The following is a 17,821-nucleotide window of genomic DNA, read 5'->3' on the forward strand; positions in this document are numbered from 1 at the left end:
TGGTCTAGACCACACTGAAAATGTGAAGGTCACGATAACAGAGACATCTGCAATAAACATCTAACTGTAAAATGTTTATCTTGATCTCCTTTGGGCTTTAATAATAATCCAGGACCTAAGAGAGGAACTAAAGGTAAGTGTCAGTAGGATGGCAAAATAACCAAAGCACCTCTAAGGGATGAACAGGAATGTGGGGTGTTCTAGTGACTCAGCTAGTTTTCCTCAGCTGGTTCTCTGGGCACCGTCTTGCCTTCATTTCAGGGGACCCACCTAACCAATGCCCCTTTTCTCACCTTTAACAGAGGATGAGGTTGAAGGAGCAGAGACCTACTTGCCTTAGTTCTCACCCTAAATACACTCTTGACTCCAGTGAGTCAACAGAGCAGGCAAAGTAATTCTGGGATTTCAGACATGCCTCTGATGCTGCCTGTTTACTTCTGCCAAGGGGTTATCTAGCCTCAGAAAGAGATTAACACACATGTACTGACCTGCCTTTAACATAAACTTTGAGGAATATTTACTGGCAGGAAAATTTGTTCGTGAAGTGCTAAGGGTTGAAGCGTGTAATAAATATTGTGTACTGTATGATCTCTACTTGTGAGCCAAACCAAATTAACCATATATACATCACACGTGCATAGGGAGATTTAACCGACTTCAACCATGACTGCTGCCTCTGGTGGGGAAGGAGTATGGAGTTTGCTATATACATACGTATAAAAGTGTGTGTGTGTGTGTCTCTTTTTATTCCTTCTGTCAATAAAAGTCATTTTTAGTTTTCAAAATAAGAATGACACTAACCCCAGATTCCACAGCAACTGAGTCCTGGAGCCTCCACAGATATCCCTTAGAAGCCTGTTTGCATCAATGTGAAGATATCTGGGAAATAACATAGTCCTCATTTTTCTTTTGCCTTCCATTGTGGTCTCTTCATTTTTTGCACAGAAATCATGGAGTAGCAATCTACTTCTTCCCTAACAAGGATTCTGGAATGTGGATGACTGAACAATCTAGAAAAGGAGAGGTTCCTCCTCCCCACACTTCCATGTGCCAATCAGCTTCCTGTACAAACCACCAGTCCCCCAGCTTCCTGCCAGCATCCTCTTAGCAGGAAGAGAAAAATGGGCTGAACTCCTAACACTTGGAGAAATACCCAGGTCCCTACCAAGCTGCCCATCATTTCAGCGGAAGTGTTGAGTGGTGGTCGGTGGGTGTGTGCTGGAAGAGTCTGTCCTTAGTATGTGTCATGTTCTAGCCTAACTATTTTCAATCAGGAATGTCACAGAGTTAGGTCAGCATTCAGGCTTTTCCCTTCCTTGCCTTTCTATGACTGACAGCCTATATACTTGTTGTAATAACTTTTTCCTTTGCAAAGCTAACTTTAAAACGGACAAAAGGAACAGTTACACTTACACAAGAGAAAGTGAGGAAACTTCAGGCTGGTTCCTGTGTTTGCTCATTAACTGACATTATTTGGGCCCCTTCTGAAGAAGGAGAGAAACAGCAGGACACAGTATAATTTAAACAACAGTGACAAGGAGCTGGTCAAAGCCAGAAAATCCTAAGTGGGGTGGAACAAAGTGTGGGAAACTCTTTCTAGAATTTCACTGATTAACCATTGATTAAAATAACAGAAGTCTATTTTTCCCTCTCTCAGGGCCCCCTTTATTCACCATCTGAATGTGAAAAGTAAGAAACCCAACTTACCTAAACTTTACACTGTGCTAATTGTGTGTGAGATGCTGTCATTTGAGAGTGTAACCTCAAATCTCTTCTGAAGGACCTGGTGCAGAGCAAGTGCCTCGTCACCTTCTCTATCCTTTGAGGAGCTTGTGAGGATCACAACAGTGGATTCTTTCATTCTCACTGTTTGTTTTAGGGAGGTATATGGCATTTGTTGTTGGGTCTCATCTTCCTCCACTGCACCAGCAGGGTTCCTCCCCTCCCCATTATCTTTAGGGGGCACATTTCCATGTCAAAGACCTCTCTGGAGAGAAAGCCTCTTTTCTTCTACCCCCTGCCTCTCTGTGCCTGACTTACCTTAACTCCAACCTTCCCAGCCCTACTCCACTTTAGCAATAGCAGGGAGCAGAACCTTATTTAGAAATCAAAACCACAGAAATATCTCGCTACTTTCTGTGAAGAATAAGAGCAGTTTAATTGCCCTTGAAAAGACCAACTTGTTGTAAGAAAGATCACTATCTCTTGCAGTAAACATAGAAATAAGAAACATTCTTCAGTGAAACTGTAGATTTTCCTTAAGAAAAATGGAAATGCTAAAACCATTATACACAGCTAGGAAAATACACGATAGGCTAATTTACAAGAATTTATAAGGGGGTTGTGAATACAGTTTAACTTGTCTTTTGCATGGATAGACTACCTCCTGATAGACTCATCCAATAGAACTAATGGGTAATTCAGTGAACACAAAGAAGGTTCTCCATGTTCCTACTATGTTCCTACTCTGCTAGGGTTTGGGGATCTTTACACCCATCATTGTGCTTGCACTTAGGAATCCCAGTTAAAAATATAGGCAATGATTCTCCCTGGAAAGTTTGAAGGGGGGCAAAGTTTTACTACCTCAAAACATGCATTTTGGGATATTGATTTTAAGCTGGTTATTAAGAATCAAAAGACTCAAAAAACAAAAACAAAAAAACAAACAACCTTTGCCCCTCCGCCTTTACCTGCCTAAAGGGATCAGGTAGAGAAACTTGCTTCAAGGTAGGAAATATCACTTAACGTGACAGACAGGGAGAAAGCTAGCAAAGCCTGCGTGTTGAACGTCCCTCTGTGTTCCATTGTTTATGGGTGGCCCAGCAAGAATTTTTTTGGCTCCTGTTTGATCTTTCTTATCTACCTATAAACTATCTGCTGTCCCTTAGAAATCCCAGACCCCTGCCTCCTTCTCCTTTGTCCAAAATGGCATATGAACCTCAACTGCCTGATGCCTCCTTGGATCTCATATCCTTATGGCACACCCACAGGGACAGCTGTCATATGTTTGGATATTTTCTCCTGTTAATCTGTGTCATATCAATATATTAGCCCAGCTAGAAGAACTTAGAAGGTGGGAGGAAAAATACTCTTTGTGCCCTCACAAGGTCAATCTAGGACATTTATTTCCAGATACTAAGGGGACATACAGAAGTACATATAACATTGGCTTTTCATATCCTGTGAATATATATATATATATATATTATAGTTGACATTCATTATTATTCAGCTTCAGGTGTACAGTGCAGTGATCAGGCATCTACACCATCTTTGAAGTGGTCTCTCTAATAAGCCAAGTCCATTGGATACCCTACAAAATCTTTACAACATTATTGATTATATTCCCCACACTGATCCTGAGTACAGCACAGGGAATAGAGTCAATGGAATTATAACTGCTACATATGATGTCAGAGGCGTAGCAGTTTTGGGGAGGGGCGTTATCACTTTGTGAGGGGTGTAAATGTCTAACTATTACATCATTTTGTATACCTGAAACTAAGAGAAAAAAGATTAAAAAAATAATTTTCAGATAGTTTACAGTCTAGCAGTGGATATAGCACATATTAATTTTCTATTGCTACGTAACAAATTACCACATATTTAGTGCCTCAAGCCAACACCCCTTTATTAGCTGCCAGTTCTGTAATTCAACAGTCTGGGTGTGGCTCAGCTGTGTCCTCCGCTCAGGGCCACACACTCAAGGTGTTGGCTGAGTTGAATTTTCATATGAAGCCTTGGAGTCCTCTTCCAAGCTCACTCAGTTCTGGGCATAAGTAGGACTGACCTCCCCTCCCCCAATCTCCCACATACACACCACATTTTTTTGTTTTGTTTTGTTTTGCTGGCTGCCAGGAACTATTTTCAGCTCCTAGAGACCACTCTTAGATTTTTGCCATGTGTCCCCGCGTCCCTCCCCCCATCTTCAAAGCCAGCATCAGAGAATTTCCCTTGTGTCAAATCCATCTCACGTTTCAAATCTTTCACCATGAGACCCAATCCCTTTTATAGCCTCATTGATGAGGTCATATTAGGTCAACTGTGACATATGATATGACCGAAGCAGGGGAGTGATATCCCACCATATTTACAGGTCTTTCCCACACACAAGAGGGAGGGATTATACAAGTGTGGGTCACTGTGAGTCATGCTAGCATTCTGCCTACCCCAACACTCTGTCGATAAGATAAATTCCACTTGAAAGATATAAAATGTTACTGAGATGCATAGTAGGGAGAGAAAACTGCTGTACCATAGTATACTGTGCTCAGTGCATGGTAGATGCTCAGTTTTGTTTTTTTTTTTAATATCTGAGAAATACGTATAGCCTGAAAGCACAATAGTAGATTGAACTGCATTAATCAAAACTTCATTCATCAAATAAGAAAACACTTTTGATCCATAATTTGCATAGTTTGTTAAGTTTCTGGATAAGGGAAAGCAAACTCCAGAAGGCAGCATTAAGGGAAGGTTGGGGATTTACACATCTAGGCATTTGTAGACATTCTTGGGGAAGAGTCAGGAGATCTGAGTTATGGGGTAAAGCCCAGTGAGGAACCACAGCAGGTAGCTTTGGATCAAAGGCAAGAACATAGGATCAGGCACAAGTTTCTCAGTGTTTTTCTTATTCACTGAGATGCTTGAAAAAATCCACTTATTCACATGGGTTACTATAATTCCATTCAATCTATCACTCCCTTTGCAAGAGTTGATGAGCTTCTATAAATAATGTGTTACTAACCAGGCAACTAAAGAGATAGACCTACCACAATACCACAGATTCAACTGCCAGTCATGTTGACAGTATCTACCAGTGTCTCATGGAAAGTGTTTCTCTGGAATCACTTAATAAAAACAAAAATAGAGGCCCTTCCTGGTTGCATAAGTCCTTCTTTTGAAGCAACTTCAGAGCATTATGGACAGATCTGTTTAGAGCTGCTCCCATTCCTGTTTCACAAATGGAAATAAGCTGAGGTATTCTGAAGGAAACTGACTTGCCCAAGGTCTTAGTAAATCAGCTGAACAGGAAAGTTAATGCAATATCCCCAAAATAGTTTTTAAAATGGAGATAATGAGGCTTTATTGATACTGTAAATTGATGTCTGCATTTCTAATTTGGACAGTCATTTGATACATTTCAGTACAAATTGTTTCATTGCTCTCAAAATTCTCTAATACTGAAATCTTCGCAACCATTCTCTAGATGGAAATTCTGGATATTTTATAAAGGAACTTAGTTGTTGAAGATTCAGATAAAGTCTGACTGAGGTTGTAAGTTTGGAGATTTTTAGGGTTAAACATTTGTATGTAATTGCTAAATGCACAATTGAATTACTTGACTGGAGTGACCAGACTGATTATTTCAATGTCAGGCACAAAGTATTAGGGACTTCCTCTGAAGTTCTTGGGAAAGAATATTCAAGACATTGTTACTACTTATAGAAAGTCCAGTTCTAAGTAGGTTTAGAAACTCTTGGCCACTGCTTACCACACTCTTAGCTGTTAGAGAAGTCAGAGAGACACTAAGTAGAGAAGCACGACTTGTATAACTGAAGGAAATGCAAGTGTAGTCCTAGTAAAATTTCAGTTCACTATGGTTAAAGTTCTAATGAAGAGTAAACAAAGTTACATCTTGTTATGTAAGAATAAAAGATAAGTATAGGGTAGGACTTGGACATCTACAGCCTGTATCTGATAACAGAGTTTTACAATGTTTTTCTCATTCTAATGGTGGTGGCTGATTTCTACTGGAATGTCACTTATGTAGATAGAGATGTTTGGGCAAGGTGAATTCCATGATACATTAATACAACAGGAATGTATTTGGGGAATAATGTCCTAAAAACTGACTACAAGTGACATGGTTGTTAGCTGTTTGGGAGGTAAACTCCCAAACTATGAGTTTGCATGTTTTGATAACAAATTGTTATTAAACCGGGACATTTTGGGTATTTTCCTACAGCAGAACATTTTAAAATGGTGAGTTTTAAATTAGGAAACAACAGCAAAGTATCTAGAGAGACAGAATACGCCAAAGGAAACCCACAAACCACAAGCTAAGACATTGTTACTTTGTGGACTGACCATGACAAAATGCTTACTCCTTTCCCCTCACAAGGGCTGCTTTCAGCTTAATACTAAATGTTTTTTGACATAGAAAACTCAGGGCACTAAAAATGTGTCTACTCTGTCTTCCTAGATTTTGTTTTTCTTCCTCTCTTCCTAGTTTTTGTTTTTCTTCCTCGTCTACTGTAATTCTATGTGAGAAATGAGAAGTAAATGTGACTCTAAAGTTTTGAAAACCAGAGGCTAGAATCTGAATAAAGACTATCTATTAAAGGATGGTGCCAAAACCTGATGGCTTTTGCTATCTTTTTTGATGTTGTCATGAGGAGCATGAGTTAATGAAACAGCGCATAGCTACCCAAGCAGGTCTCTCCTCGCTTAGAAAGGTAAATGCAAATATGAGAGTATTAATGGGCAATATTGCCACTTTGGCAGAGGCATTGAAACTGTACTGGCATTGTGCCAGGGTTTTAGAGCTCTTGGTGGGGGAAGCAGGAGCTGAGGAGCAGGAAAACAGCCAAATCATATGCAGTTCTCTTTTATCGTCTTAATCATCTACCACATGTATAATGGCTGGGTGAATAAAGTAAAAAATTGTTCTGTCTCATCAGTGTTAAGTTGCATGGATGGTATCCTGGAACTAACAAGCATCTAAAATGTAGACTCTATCTTTTCAATGTTCTAGAGAATATCTGCAATGCAATTGTTTACAAAATCTTCGTGAAATTCTCCGAAGTGTGAGCTGTTTGGCATAATAGGTAGATGTATAGCTTGGACCAGATGTAATACGCTTTGTGAGGAGTGCATTTTTCCCAGTTTGACATACAGCTATTTCCTTCCTGTTATGTAGGTCTTAGTTTATATGTCATCACCCTAGAGAGGTCTTTTCTGACCATCCTACCCAGTTGCTCCGTAAGACGTGTTTTATTTGTATCAGAGTGCTAGCCGCTGACTGCTGTTTTCTGTTTTGTGTTTTGTTTGTGGTCTGTCTCCCTGCCTCTCACTTGAATTTTGGGTTCTATGAAGCAGCAACTTTATTTGGTTCATTACTGTTTGCCTGTGTCTAGAACATGTAAAGCCAATGGGAAGTTTGCAATAAATGCTTATGGAATGAAAGACTGAGTAAATGAAAGAGCGATACAGTATATTCTGCCAGTATTGAATTCTTGGTTTGCCAAGGAATGTTAATTTGTTCTTAATATTCTGCCCTTCACACTCTTCCTGTTCACCAGTGATGTTAAAATGAATATTGTTGCCAGTGTGTGGGGATTTACATGAAGCTTTTAATATAAGCTTGGAAAGGCTTTCTCTAAAAGGAAAATAAGATTATCAGAGAATTTCCTTTGAAGATAAACAAATAATAGATAAAAACTGAGAAATGAAGTTACCTTCAAAAGAGAATGGCTCTTAGGCCTGTAAGATTTGATTGATAACAGATATAATGTATTATCGTATCTTTAAAAAAAAAAAAACAAAAGAAGTAAAAGCATTGTTTAGCCATGAAAACATAAAAACAGGAGTCTCAGATGCTAGCTTGCCAGTGACTGTCTGCATATCTAAGTACAGGTATTGACTGCTTTTCGAAAGTTTGCTTTCCACCATTTCACTTTTATGAAAGACCTACATTGGTACCTGTTTTCACTAAGCGAGAGAAATCGGAGGAGGATTTTCACTTTTATGCCAAAAGGCGAAAAGCCATTATAGTATTACGCGTTGGTTTTGCAGCAACTATTATAGAGGCAGCAGCACCCCAAGGAACAAATGTGGCCCTGCCACACCCCTTCCCCCTGCCATACCTCACTCAGCACCTCAGCATCAAGCATCCATAGCTTTGAACTGTGTTTGTGAGCACTGGCCTTTATCTCCATTTGTTTTGTGCATCCGTTAGCAAGATGTGTCCTAAGATAATCAGCAAAATAAGAGACCTTGGAAGGGTGTTATGCTTAGAGTAAAACTACACATAATTAAGAGTATTTGTTATGATTTGGTAGGTTCTTTTTTTGGGTCTGGGAAGGCTGAAATATTTAAGTGTCAATTAATGGTAATTGCTTCTTCGCTTTACGCCATTTAGGCTTAAGAAAGGTTTCATAGGAAGGCTCTGCTTTCAGATAGTAGGGGAAACCTCTGCTGTGCATCCTGGGAGAGGAGACTTTAGCAAACGGGCTTCTGTTCTGCAAGATGGTTGCACCTGGCCATCTCAGCCTCATGCCATTAGGTATTTGCTTCCTTAACGCCCTTTGTCCTGCTTCCCAGGCCCACAAGTAGACTTTCAATGTGATTTGGCTTTCCAAAGACATGGGCCCACCGCAGGAGATGTACTACTGGCATGGACCTGAAGTCCTTTAGGCCCTGTGATAGTCGTTGTTCATCTCACGTAGGGAATAAATTGGCATTGGGTCTACATGTCTACCCCCTGAGCTTGTGAAGTGTGAGTTGTCCCTGAGAGAGATGTGCTGAGAATTCATGTATCTGAGCCAGCTGGGTTCCTGGCCATGATCTGACCCCTGGTAAACTCACCAGGATGATGAATGAAGACCTTGTAAGGGAGGCACAAATGCTGAGCCAAAATTTTTGTTTGGATTTTTGCATTAATGTTTATCTACAGTCAATGAAACAGGTTGATTACTTGATTGCAGTGTCCTGAAATTTTCTATCCCAAAGGAATTGGTATAGATGAAGTCCAAGGCACCATACCCATCTCTCAGCACAAGAGACGGGAAACGAATTCTGGGGACGGGTATTTAGAAATTCAGATCACAGGCTCATTAGTCATTTTACAGCTTCTCCCTGGGGCAGGTCTTAACAAGAAGATAAAAGGAAAAGGGGTAATTTTTTTTTTTCTTTTCCTTCTTCAAGGGATGCCTCCCTTTTCTTTAAAGCTGAGTTGGAGCACTCGCTGCCCACCTGGATGTTCACAGCCGAGTTCCTCAGCAGAGCCTCTGTACCCAGGAGCCCAGATGGAGCATGAGAAACCTCTGGATCCAGCCTCTGTTTGTGTTTGGCTGCATATAAATATGACCAGACTTTGCAAAAGGGTCAGCGTAGTGACATATGTTTTTGGCATCTCCAGTCTCTGTTTTCCTTTTTACCAGAGATGGCGTCACTCCTGGTTTCAGCTACCTCTTTATACTGCCATTGGTATTTTGTCAAATCTCATTCACATTGGTACCTTACTTCTCCCGGACTCCTTTTATTTGAAAGGATGCTTTTCTTTCATTTATTACAGGAACCAAAGAGCAAATAATAAGGAAAGGGATGCCATGTATTTGTGTCTGAACTCATGCTCTGGTTTGGTGTAAGTGAAAGTAAGAGCAGATCTGAGTGTCTTTCATGAAGAGGTTAAGAGTATTGGCTTGAATTCAGGAAAAGCTGGTTTCAGAGCCTTGGTTTGCCACTCACTACGTGCTTGATTTGGGGCATGTTTTTGAGCCTCAGTTGTTTTCATCTGCTAAACGACCATACTAACTACTTTGGAGGGTGGTTGTGACGATTGAACAAAATAATATATTTAGGGCTTAGCACTATCCCTGGCACCTAGCAAGTTCCTAATATACACTATTGTTTTATCACCCTTGTCCTCACCTTGAGATTCCTTTCAGTTCACCCTCAGAAGGAAAATCCCTGCTAACCCTCGCCCAGTGTGGACAGCTCTTGGGCCCACAGGGACTTGCCAAAGTCCATGTCTATATGACTTACTGACCCTTTATCTTCTTGCCTCACTCTTTGCTATTCTCGCCGCCTTATCCCATCTCACCCTGTACCCCTACCTGTAAGAAGCCAAAGCCCCTTTTCATAGCCACTCCACCCAGAGAACAATACAGTTACAATTCTGTTGTCACCCCTTAACTCAGCAGAGAAGCCAAGGGCTTATGGTTTATAGTTTCTATAGACTTGAGGCCTTAGGATGGAGTTTGGGGACAAAGACCAGGAGGCAGTGGGCAGGGACTGTTCTGATGAAGGGCAGAGTCTGACAGTGTGAGAATTGGGGAGACAGCAGGGCAAGAGTGGAACCCACAAATATCAGTGCTAGATGCTGGCGGCTGGGAGTGAGGCTTAGAGAACCCAGGATGCTTGCTGGCAGAGACCATGCTGCCATTTCCCCCATGTCTCCAGCACCTAGCATAGTGTTGGGCATCCAAACGGCCCTCAAATGTAGTTGGATAATAGTTACTGGGGGGGAAGGGGGTTAACATCTAGGAACTTTGTTGTTTAAATTGTGTGTGATTGGGAAACTGTTGGTTTGCCTGAAAACTGATTATACTCTCTCTAAAAGGAGCTTAAGAACTACACATATTACTTTGGCTGTGTAAAAATCAGGTATGAAATGGCATTTATGTGAGCTACTTGGGGTTTATTAACACCTAGCACATAATACTCATATGACCTTGTAATTACATTTGTATCAGATTAACTTTGTTGTAAATTTTATTTGATTGCAATAGCCAACTCTACATGTCCTGAAGATACATTTACAGAATATGAGGCTTAATTCCTAAGTAACAACAGAAGCCCTTCTCAGTTCTTTAAAGTCATATCTCATGCACTCAGACTTCATAGAATGTAGCACATGTCCCAAATTTGTTCACTCACAAATTTGAAATGAAAATAAAGAAGAGAAAGCACATTTCTTAGAACTAAGGGTGGGCTAAGAGTGGCCAGCATGCACAACCCATTCCTGGGAAATGAAGAATATGAGCCACTAGGGGAAACCCAGGGCCCCGTTGGAGGGGAGAAGCAGCAAGAAGGGGAATGGGTGACAGCACCTTGACACCTGGCAGGCATCTCAAACCATTTTTCTCTTCTTACTACAAATGTAATTATATAAAAATCTTACTAAAGAAAAGTGGATTTACATGGCACCCTGTCAGTGCCCTAAATTTAGAGTAACAAAGCTTGAGCTACTTCATGATCGAGACTCCCCGGCCCCCACCCACAAAAGAGTCAAAGGAAGAATAAAAATTTGACTGATGAAATTCACTTTCTACTTGAATAGCATTTGTCTTTTTGGCCTCCAAACACTTGTTTGTAGACATAGTCTGAGTTTCGCTGAATCTTTTCTTCTAGTTAATATCAAAGCTTCCCACATTGAATCGCGTACCAAGCTCTGCACATTAAGAAAAAAAAAATGTTTTTTCAATAGTTCTCAAATCTTCTATTTTAGGACAAGTTTCATAATAGGGCATCTCAGGGAAAGGATCCATATGTAAGAAATTTATTAAGGAAGTGCTTCCCAGAGAAGCAGGTAGGGAGTAAGAGAAGTGAGACAGGGAAGGGTGTGGTTTCAACCCGATCCCATGGGGAACTATGAAGTGTAACTTACACGTTGGATGTGTCCCAAACAGAATCAAAGCAATTAGGCTTTTCATTTATGTTTTATAATCACTGGCCAAGGACTGAGGGATTAGTGGTGGTGGGGGGTGGGACTGTGTGGAGAATGAACTTTTAGTAACTTTGAGCTCTGTGTCTGTGAGCAAAGCCCCTCCAGTGGCCAAGCAGTGTCTCCAACGGAGAAGCACAGGTGTGGGGGAGTGTGGACATTTAAGTCCAAGTTCAGCTGGAGGAGGGGTGCACAGAAAATGTTAGCTCAGACGCCGGACGTTCTGAGTCGACACAGGGAAATTCCATGACCTCTTCCTGATTCTCTGCCCCCCCACTGTCCATCTTTAGTTCATGTCCCCATCTTTTCTCTCTCTGGATTACTAACCTGTAATCTCTGATCCATGCAGGCCTCCTTTGGTAAATTCTTGTTGTCGTCAGAAGTCTTTCTGAATTGCAGATTTGGTAGTGCTGGTCGAGTGCTTAAAACCCTTCAGCTATTGCCTGAAGTCCAAGCTCCTGAGCGTGACTTGCCAGGCACTTTTGATCTGACCTCTGACCCCAAACTACTAGGGCTACAATCATGCAGCCATTGGTATTACTTGCTGCTCTTGACACCTGGGATTTTGTAAAGCTATTCCCACTGCCTGGAAAGACCTTCATCCACCGTCTAACCTGGTTCACTGTTACTCTTCTTTGAAGACCCAGCCCGATCTTCAAGGCCTCTGGCTTCCCATTACATCTTTGGCTCACACTGTTGTCACATTTGCCACATTCAATTTTCCCAGCAGACTGTGGACCTCTTTAAGAAATCCCTGTGCCCTGTTCATCTCTGCATCTCATCATTCTTGGATTCTAATAGAAAGTAAGGTGAAATAAAGGAGGAGTGGGGAATGTCTCTTTTCAGGTATCCGCAGAATGAATGTGGCCTGTAAGCTTCAAGGCCTCATTCTTTATGTGTTAGATCATGAGGGCAAGGCCTAAGGTTGGTCACCGCTCTGAGCCAGATAATGGGCTTGATATACATTGTCATATGTAGTCCTCTCACATGAGGACTGAGGTGGATAGTATGCAAGCCACAGATGATCACGTTGAGATAGATCTCTTGAGATTGGAGGGTCCCATTCTATTTTCAGAGATTTTCTGGCTTCCTGATGATTAACCCTAGTTCACTTTGACCTGCACCTATACTAAAAGTGGCAGAAATATATATTTAAACCAATTAAACCTGTATTGTTGAAGGCCTTGGTCTTCCAAGCAAAGACTTGATATGCTATATTAGGTCTTAGACATGCAAAGATGAATAGTACATGGAATCTGATTGTTATGGGCTGAATGGTGCCCCCCTCCATTCGTGTTGCAGTCCTAACCCTCAGTATTTCAGAATGTGACCTTATTTGGAAATAGGGTCACTGCAGATGTTATTAGTTATGATAAGGTCATACTGGAGTAGGGTGGATCCCTAATCCAGTACAACTGGTGTCCTTATAAAAAGAGTGCCATATAAAAAGATATACATACATACAGTAGAGTACCATGGGAATATGGAGGCAGAGATAGGGGTGAAATATCTACAAGCCAAGGAATACCAAAGATTGCTAAGAGAAGCTGGGAGAGAAGCATGGAACAGACTGATCTCTCTCTCTGTATGGTGGTTATGGCATTCACAGATAAAGCAAATATTACCCCCTATTTCCTCTTAATAATTTTTGGTGGGAGCTGTTCAAAGAGGCTGTAGCAGATATGGAAGCAAGCAGGTGGCTTTGGGTCCTGACAGTAGACTGGGGTAAACAGCTTGTTATCTTGCACCAATAGGTCTCATTCCATTTCCATCCCTCACTCTTTTGTAGCAAACCCTTTGTTCTCTCCTTTTTTTTTCCTTTGAGTAAATATGTTTACTACCCAGAAGAGAACAGGAAAGGAATAGACCAGTTGCCTGGAGGCAGATGGTGCCATGTTAACAGATGACACACAGAAAGCAGAACTTAGCTGCTAACTTCCTTTCACATTCTCTAGCAAGGCTCTTCAAAATAAATAGAATGAAATAAACATCATTAAGAGGAAATTGAAACACAAGTCAATGGAAGAGATAGTAAAAGAATCCCTGGGTGATTTAAATGATTTCGTGTCTTCAGATTCAAGTGAATGACATCCAAATAATGAAAGAACTTGCAGAAATGACCAAAAAAACCACTGAGGAGAAATTATTTTCAGTTTTTTTTGTTTTTGTTTTTACAAATTCTGGATCATATAAAATTATCCAGATGACTGATGCTTGGATAAGTACAGATATTGCTCTCATATTAAATGTATATATATATATATATATATATATATATATATATATATATGATGACAAACTCACGGACAATACATGTTCATATTGATTCCCTGCAGACTTTTTTGTTGTTTTATTTTACCTATCTTCATACAAACATACAGAAGAAAGGAGGGAGGAATAGGCAGAGAAAATGATGAAGGAGAGAGTTTGAGAGACAGAGAAAGGGGGAGGGAGAATAAAGTAGGAAAGACAAAGAAGGGAAAATGGTAAGTTCATTAGCTTTGTGAAAATTACCTTAAGTTTACAGAGTACACACAACTCAATTTGCCTGTAGTTGTGACCTCAATAATCCTGCAAAATTTCAGGACAGGCTATTAAATCAACATGATGTATGCCTTGACAAAATAAAGGAGATGACTAATAAGAACCAGAGAAGGTTAATTAAGAAAAAGTCATGCTAAACTTGGAGCTTCCTTCCTTTCCAATTTCCTTTGCCTTGTGTTTTCTCATTTCCCCGGAGTGGAATCTACTCTCATTTCACCCAAAGACGCGGCACCACCCACACCAACACAGAACGTGACAGTCTCCAAATTCTACACATTGTTCCCCGGAAGTGTATCCTGTCAGGAGATCAGGCAGGGCTGGTCGTGGTCTCCCTGTTAGTCCCTGGGTTGTATTTCCTGTGTTCCAAGTTTCTCCTTCTAATGACTCCTTTCTTTGTTTTCTGTCCTCTCTGTACCCACAAATTCTGAGCTTCTGAGGTCCACTCTCTCTTTTTTCCTGTTCTGAGAATCTTCCGAGTACTTTTGCCCATCTAAGAACTGGCTTGTGACTTGCTTTTGTCACTTGATTCCTCTTGGGTCTGTATCCTTGATTGATGGGTGGGACCAGGAAAGCTCTGAGCAGCCTACCCTCCAATGCACACTGTCTTCGTGGACTACACCTGTTTTGGATTCTCATTCTCCTCTCCCCCACTGGGAGCATTTCTGCTTCTTGAACTGTGTCATTGTTATTCTTTTATTCTATACTAATTAGACACTAACTCTTAGAAACACATTATTGCCCTAGGGTTAAAAGCACAGGGCTTCAGAATAAGATTGGCTGAGATTTTTATCTCTAAAAAACGTAAATCAGATCATCTCTCTCTTTCTGTTGCTTCTTGAAAACTCCAGAAGTTTCTCATCACACTTCGAATAAAATCTCAATTTTTTACCGTGACCTGCAAAGATTAGCATAATCTGGCCACTGCCTACCACTGTTCTTAAACAAGCCAACTTTGGTCCTGTCTCAGGACTTTTGCACACGCTTGCTCTCTTCCCTCTGATCTTCACATGTCTGGATCTTTCTCTTTATGCAAGTTTCAGCTTAAATTTTACCTCTCGGGCAAATCCTTCCCAACTACCCTGTTTAAGTCAGCCCTCTTCTCTCCACCAGTCACTCTCTGTCTGTATTGTGCTTGTTTGCCTTCCTGACACTTAATACTCTTTATAATTATGTTCTGAATTTATTTGGTTTCCTTGTTTATTTCCCTTTCCTTGACCCCCAGAATATAAGCTTCATGAGAAGAGGGACCCTAGACCTAGCACCTGGACAGCTCTTGGTAGATGGTGGGTGCTCAGTAAACGTTTGAATGAATGAATGAATCAATCCTTGCTCCATACTTTCTGACTACATAGCCATGAACTAGTTGCTTCCACGGGGCTTTAGTCCCTTATCTTTACAATGTGGTTAGCAATTCCAATCTCTTTGTGATTTTTTGAGAGTGGAATGAGGCATACATAGTGAAGGTGTCTAGAGCAGAGCGGGAAGTAGAAAAGTCACACAATAACTCCCAGTTGGGATTATTATGATGTGCTTGTCTCTGAGAAAGGCCATGGGAACACACAGATGATTCTAACACAGCCCTTTTCCCTAAACGCTCAGTTGCTTTGTCTGAACAAAGATTAGAGATGTTGCATGTCCTGGACACCACGCCTCCTCTGCCCTCTGAGCCTCTTCTGAGAGCCAGACCATCCCCAGGGCCTGTCACACCCAGTGGTTGGGCCACGTTCTTGGGCCTGATTATCCACATTGCCTTGTCTTATTGTGAATACACAGCCCAGGTGCACTGACAATCCCTGGGATTACAAAACTAACCTAATTCCCTTTTATGGATGGAACTATTAGACAAGCATATCATAGAGACTCAGTAACTCTGGATTTCAGTAGAGACTATCACAGATTTTTATGTTTTTTTTTGTTTTTGTTTTTGTTTTTTATAAATATTATAGATATGGGGTTATGCCTATTTGTAATTAATGGCTATTTAATTAGCTACACCTAGACAATTCCCCATATTTTCTAAGATCCAATGGCACTCTTAAGATCACACATTACAATGAAGATTCATAGAAGACTAAATTTCCAAATTAAGAGGTCTGTAGAGTCATTTTTCGTCATACAGGGGGTGTCTAAATTCATTCACTTTCCTATCAGTCAGTCTTTGTCACATTATCTTGGAGGGTGCTCAGCCCCTGAGCTCTAGTATCTCTATCTTTTAATTAATTGAACACAGTAATAAGGCTACAAAATAATGTCTGTAGCATGATTCCATTTTGATGAAAAATATATATTCATGTATGGAGGGCAATTAGCAGACGCATAGACATAAGCCAACATGTTAATAGTGGAAGTGAAATTTTCGTCTTTTTTTTTTCCTGGTTTTCAAATTGTGCTGCTTTGATTACACCTGACTTTTTAAAGTAGAAAACAAAGTTATACAAATGAACTCCACACTTGCAGGAGAGGGGAGGGACAGTCAGTGAGCTTTCTAGATTGGAAAGGACTCAGCCTGAGCTGATTGAGTCACAGTGTAGCAGCAACTGGGCTGCGGACCACGGCCTCTAGAACAGGAATCTGGGCCCCTGGGGTTCCACTGGGCACAGGTCTCATTCCCACATTCTCAGAAGCGCCTTTTCAAGTTAGGGCGAAGTAAACTTGGGCTTACTTTGAAGAATGCATTTCTAATAAGTGTAGCTAAGAAAAGAATGGCCATTTTGTTAGACTGTAAGCTCCACATTCACAGGTGGCCTTTCTCTGATGGAGGTGCTAGACAGAGGATTCCTATACTGGGTGGGGTGTTGGGTGAGATGATGTCTAATGCTTCATTCCAGGCTGGAATCTGTAATGACCAAGCCTGTCACTTTTAATTGGTCATTACTCACAATATCCATGAGATGTATACTATTATTATTATTATTATTATTATTATTAATTTATGTTTTCTTTCTCAGGCTCCCTAGAGAGTGTCAAAAATTGCCAATGCTGACTATATTTCAAGGTGTCATAGTGGGGTATTGGGAAAAGTTTTCAATTACCAATAATTGCACCTTGGATAAACCTCACTGGCTACGATACTGCCACTGTGCAAAGCTACATGCATATTGTTTTTTTATCCACAAAGAAACTGATGCACAGACAGGTTAAATAATTTGCTAAATAACCCAGGTCTTGTAAATTTCTGAGCTGGGACTTGAAATTAGATCTGTTTGGCCCCAACGCCCAAAACGTTCTATTATGGTTATTTTCTAATACTATGATTCTGTAACCTTTTCCTTGCTTTCTCTCCTCTTCTGCATATTTCCTCACGTCTTTCCTTTAATTTTCATGACTTAGACAGCAGTGGCATCTGGTAATATATTTGGCTTTTATTTAATTCGTAATATTGACATTCAAGGGCAGAGAAATAATGGCTGACTCCTGGATAGTAGTACCATTAGTTATTATTCCCATTTTTTGACATAGTTGAAGTTACAATTTTGAAAACATTTCAGTGATAATTATCTTGAAAAATCTTAAGATTAAGTGTTTAAAGATCGCTCTTTTTACGATGAAAACATACAGTATGAGGATTTCAGTAAGAAATGGAGACAATTGAACAGCAAATTGGAAGTAAAAGCACAGGATTCAGTACTGTCCTAATTTTAGGTTCTCCAAATGTCATTTGTTTGCAGTGTACACTTTCTCCTTTTTGTGTGGAATTCTCAATGCTTTGACATTGATTAATCCCAAGTAGTCATTTCCCCGTTATTATCATTCACCAGGCTGTAGCTCCTAATTCGTATGCCTTGATCCCCTGCTATGGTGTAAGTTAAATATAGCTCCCTGGGACATGCA

At 40.6% G+C, this 17,821-nt stretch overlaps 1 non-coding gene across 1 annotated transcript; it reads right to left on the minus strand.

The window, feature by feature from the left end:
- Window positions 1–16,938: 16,938 nt before the first annotated feature.
- Window positions 16,939–17,079, minus strand: LOC141572017 (U4 spliceosomal RNA). The gene has a single exon (XR_012497035.1). It is a non-coding gene; the product is annotated as a U4 spliceosomal RNA (small nuclear RNA).
- Between the last annotated feature and the right edge of the window lie 742 nt (window positions 17,080–17,821).

Source organism: Rhinolophus sinicus, linkage group LG05, assembly GCF_036562045.2.
Source record: "Rhinolophus sinicus isolate RSC01 linkage group LG05, ASM3656204v1, whole genome shotgun sequence".
In the NCBI taxonomy this organism is placed as follows: domain Eukaryota; kingdom Metazoa; phylum Chordata; class Mammalia; order Chiroptera; family Rhinolophidae; genus Rhinolophus; species Rhinolophus sinicus.